The sequence below is a fragment of the Pelophylax lessonae genome, assembly GCF_965119305.1.
Source record: "Pelophylax lessonae genome assembly, chromosome: 4".
NCBI classification, from domain to species: domain Eukaryota; kingdom Metazoa; phylum Chordata; class Amphibia; order Anura; family Ranidae; genus Pelophylax; species Pelophylax lessonae.
This window is the reverse complement of record NC_138771.1, coordinates 261,032,882-261,037,877: the sequence shown is the minus strand read 5'-3', so window position 1 is coordinate 261,037,877 and position 4,996 is coordinate 261,032,882.

Sequence of the window (4,996 nt, the reverse complement as noted above, 5' to 3'; positions counted from 1 at the left end):
TCCATGTGTTCCTAAGAAATATCCAGTAGAGGGCCAGTGGCCATGGTTGCAGCAAAGGCATGGGGAGATCTCCACAATACATCAATTACTGAACCCTGTCCCACTTCACCACATATAGAACTATCTATTATAGATGTAGTTGCTTGGCCCGTACAATGTCTGCTCCAATTAAAGTGTGCACGTCCTCATTTTGCTCCAACGGGGAAGAACCACAGAGGTGTTTGGTGAAGGAGAACAGAAAAAGGAACAAGCATAGATAAAATACAGAACTATGAGAGGCTTTTTGGTTAAACTATCAACAGTCCTATACAAGCCTGTAGTACCAAGTATAATGGTTATTTTGAAAAAAAAGAAAACATATTTACAGTGGGTATAAAAATAATCACTCTCCCCCTTTTAATATAATTACATTTTATTGCTTTGCAGCCTGAAATGAAGACAAATGTTTTTTTTAAATATCTAGCTGTGTAACTTATAACATCAAAGTGAAAGATATAACACCAACATTTCAGAAAAAAATTCAAATACAATCACTGAGTTGGAAAAAGGATCACCCCCTCCTAAAAAATGACACGTAAATGCAATTAGGTGTAAGTAACTGCCTTCTCAATGGCACACAAAGCCATTTGACTTTCAACTCATCAGATGTAGTCATTTTGATTAGCTCAGTATGAAAAGAGCTTTCCTGGAGAATTTTAGTCCCTGGTAGTGCAACTGAATAAACCATCAACAATGGGTGGCAAGGCAATGTCAAAAGATCTCTGGGATAAAGTTGTAGACAGGCACAAGTTAGTAGATAGATATAATAATGTAAAATACTTTATCCATGGTTAGAAGCATGGTGAAGTCTATTATTTTTTTTTTCAAATTCGTCTTTATTAAACATAAGAAAAAACACAGAATACAAAATGCGTATAAGCAAATGTAGAACACATCAGAAGTAACCGTGATAAAGTGCAGTAACAAAGAACAAATGACAAAGTACTGGGAGATTCATAATACATACATATTCCTGACATATAAGATAAAGAACCTAAGTACAAGGCATCACAGAAGTAGGGTAGCGAGTGTCAGCTGCGGGCGTCTTGGGCCGCTGTATCAGCAAAGCAAAAAAAAAACGTATGCACTAGGAGCTAAAACCATTAAGTTCATACGCTTATAATAGGGTAAAGCGGAGTAGCTGTGTATGTGGGGGGGATATGGCACAAAAAGAGGGTCAGGATGGGTATGAAGAAAAGGAAAGAAGAGAAAGTGATACATAAAGTGGGAGAAGCATTGAGGGGGGCATATACACATGGGGAAAAGGTCTACAGGTAGTGGTGAGAGGGAAGGGGTGCAAGCAGCCTGTGTGGGTGACTCCGTCTCCAGTCAGGCAGTGTCCAGTGAAGGGGTAGCCCTCAGAGCCCCTCGTCTGAAAGTATGAACGTATTCCAGCATGCCCATGTTTTAGAGTATTGCTCTCTTCTACCCTGTGCAGAGAGTACTAGGTCTTCCAAGTCATCAATCCATTTCACTCTGCGCAACCAGAGGGAGATCGTCGGGGGAGTCGTGCTTTTGCAGCAGAGGATAATACATGACTTAGCCGCATCTGTGAGGTGTCGGATCACGGATCGGTTGTAGCGCTTCAAAGCCATTCCAGAGCAGTGTAGTAAAAAGAATGCTGGGTCATCTGGAATAACATATTCCGTCATTAGCTGATTAATCCTGCGCACTTCAGTCCAGAAGTCCCTAAGCAAAGGGCAGCTCCAGAAGATGTGGGACAGGGTACCCTTATCTTGTTGGCAACGCCAGCACCTATCAGATGTCTCCGGTAAGATCTGACTGAGTCTGGCCGGGGAGTAATACCAATGAGTAAGGATCTTGTAATTACATTCTTGGATGCGTGTGCATATAGAGGATTTAAGGGAGAACCTAAGAATGTTGCGTCTTTGGGGTTCAGAGAACGTCCTGTGAAGTTTTCCTTCCCACTTAAGGATTCCTGGAAGGACGAAATCCTTGGGGGAAAGTGATAGAAGGGCGTACAATTGGGAAAGAAAAAATGGAGAAGCTGCAGTGCTTGCCAGCGTGACAGGCGGAATTTTCCCGTTGGGGCGGTCAATTGAGAGAGGGTCGGCCAATCACCACCTGTGATAAAGTGGGACACCTGGAATGAGCCCTCCCGTAGGAGTTCCCCAAATCTGTCCCTTGCGCAGCCCGGAGAGGATTTCGGATGTCCCAAGATTGGACATCCGAAAGGCTCTTGCTAATGACAACTGCAGAACACGATTGAATCGTTGGACCGATTGTGGGATGAAGATTAACTGTGGTGGGTATGTCCCGAGGTATCAAAGGCGCCCTGGGTAGAAGTAGTGAAAAAAGGGACAACTCCAAGGTCACCCACTGTTTTAGGTTGGCATGTCGGGCCCAATCAATCCACCTCCTCAGCATAGCTGCCTGATAGTAGCGTCGGGGGTCCGGCAATGCCACCCCTCCCATGTTTTTTAGGCAGGACGAGAAGGCGGCGAGCCAACCGGGGTCTCCTCCCGGCCCATACGAAGTTTGTAAAAGTGGATTCAACCTTCTTAAAGAAGGATGCCGGTATGAAGATAGGCAGCGCTTGAAATAGAAATAAAAGCTTGGGCAGTACCGACATCTTTAGGATGTTGCAGCGTCCGAACCAGGAGTGAAGTCCCTATGACCATTTCTCAAGCAGTGTGCAAATTGCCGCAAGAAGGGGTGGAAAGTTCAGGCGGAACAAGTCCGCAGGGTTGGGCGAAAGCCAGGTGCCCAGGTAGCGCAGGCCCACTGGTTCCCACTTAAAGGGGAAATTGTGGGTCAGGAGATCTCGTAAGGCCCTTGATCTCCGACTTGGAAAAGTTGATTTTCAGGTTGGAAAGGACACAGAATAACTCAAATTCCTTCAGGAGGCAAGGCAGAGAAATCAAGGGTTGGGAGAGGGAGAAAAGAAGATCGTCGGCGTAACCCGAGACCTTATATGTGGTAGTCCCTACTGAAACTCCAGAGATGTCTGGGTTCAAACGGATCCTTGGTGAAGTCTATTATTAAGTGGCCTCCAGCAGTTGCAGGAATTTATAACATAGAGTGGTTATTGTGTGCATGTGGCAACACTATGAAATTCCCAACGCATGTGCCTTGTATGAGAGGGTTGCAAGAAAAAGCCACTATTCAAGAAAGGCCACATGCAGTCATGACTGAGCTTTGCTAAAATGCACCTGGAAGATTCTGAGGCCACATGGAAAAAGGTTTTATGGTCAAATGAGACTAAAATTTAATTATTTGGCCTCAACACCAAACTATATGTCTGGCATTAATCCACTACAGCTCACCATCCCTCTGCCAGAAAGTTATCAATGGGAAGGTTTACCTTCCAACATGACAATGACCAAAAGCACAAAGCAAAATATACCACATAGTGGTTGAAGGAGAAAAAGGTAAATGTCCTTGCATGGCCTAGTCAGAGCCCAGACTTAAACCCGATTGAAAATCTGTGGAATGATTTAAAGACTGCAGTCCACAAACGGTCACCATCAAATGTAACTAAACTTGAGCAGTTCTGCAAAGAGGAGTGGGCAAATATTGCAAAGTCTAGATAAGCAAAGTTAGTAAAAACCTATCCCAACAGACTAAAGGCTGTAATTAAAGGAAAAGGTGGTTCAACAAAATACTAACAGAAGGGGGTGATCCTTTTTCCAACTCTGATTCTGTTTTTGAATTTTTTTGTTATTTTTTCTGACATGTTGGTGTTATGTCTTCCACTTTGATGATGTTATAATTTGCACAAGTAAAACATGAGTAAATACAGCTGGATAAAACAAAAATTGTGTCTGTCCTAAATTCAGGCAGGGGTGAAAAAATACTGTAAATTAAGAAAGCTTTCAGAAAAAGAAGTGTTAGCTATTTATTTTTATTGAATACCAAAATGAGTGAAAAAAAAAAAAAGGACTTGAACAAAAGAGAAATCCAAATCAAATCAATATTTGGTGTGACCACCCTTTGCCTTCCAAGCAGCATCAGTTCTTTTAAGTACATTTGTACACAGTCTTTTAGGGAACTTGGAAGATAGGCTGTTCCAAACATTTTGGAAAACTAACCACAGAACTTCTGTGGATGTAGGCTGCCTCAGATCCTTGTGTCTTTTCATGTAATCCCAGACAGACTCGATGATGTTGAGATGAGGGCTCTGTGGAGGCCAAACCATCACTTCCAGGACTCCTTGTTCTTTTTTTATGCTGAAGATAGTTCTTAATGACATTGGCTGCATGTTTGTGGTCGTTGTCCTGCTGCAGAATAAATTTGGAGCCAATCCCACTCCTCCCTGATGTTATGGCATGATAGATAAGTACAGTTGTGTTCAAAATTATTCAACCCCCAATGCTGTAAAGGGTTTTAGGGAATTTAGTGTACATTTGTAATTGTATTCAGAATGAAATCCTACAAGGACTTCTTAAAGAACCATATGCAACTAAAATGACATCAATTGGTTTTGTAATACAGTAGTAAATGTTCATTTTGTGAATTCTTCATTGACACAATTGTTCAACCCCTTAAAGACTACCACTCTGAAGAACAGAGGTTCATTGAAGTGTTTTCAATCAGGTATTGAAAACACCTGTGGATGTCAGGGAGCAGCAATAAAGCCTAATAAGCACCAATTAGGCAGCTTTAAAATGACTGTGATACTCAGCTCCTTCTAGACATTTACTGGTGTGGTTACAAACATGGTGAAGTCAAGAGAATGGTCCAGGAAGACAAGAGAAGAGGTGATTACTCTTCACAGGAAGGGCAATGGCTATAAGAAGATTGCAAAGATGTTAAACATACCAAGAGACACCATAGGAAGCATCATTCGCAAATTCAAGGCAAAGGGCACTGTTGAAACGCTACCTGGTCGTGGCAGAAAGAAGTTGCAGACTTCGACTGCGGTGCGCTACCTGAAGCGTAGAGTGGAGAAAAGTCCCCGTGTGACTGCTGAGGAACTGAGAAAAGATTTGTCAGA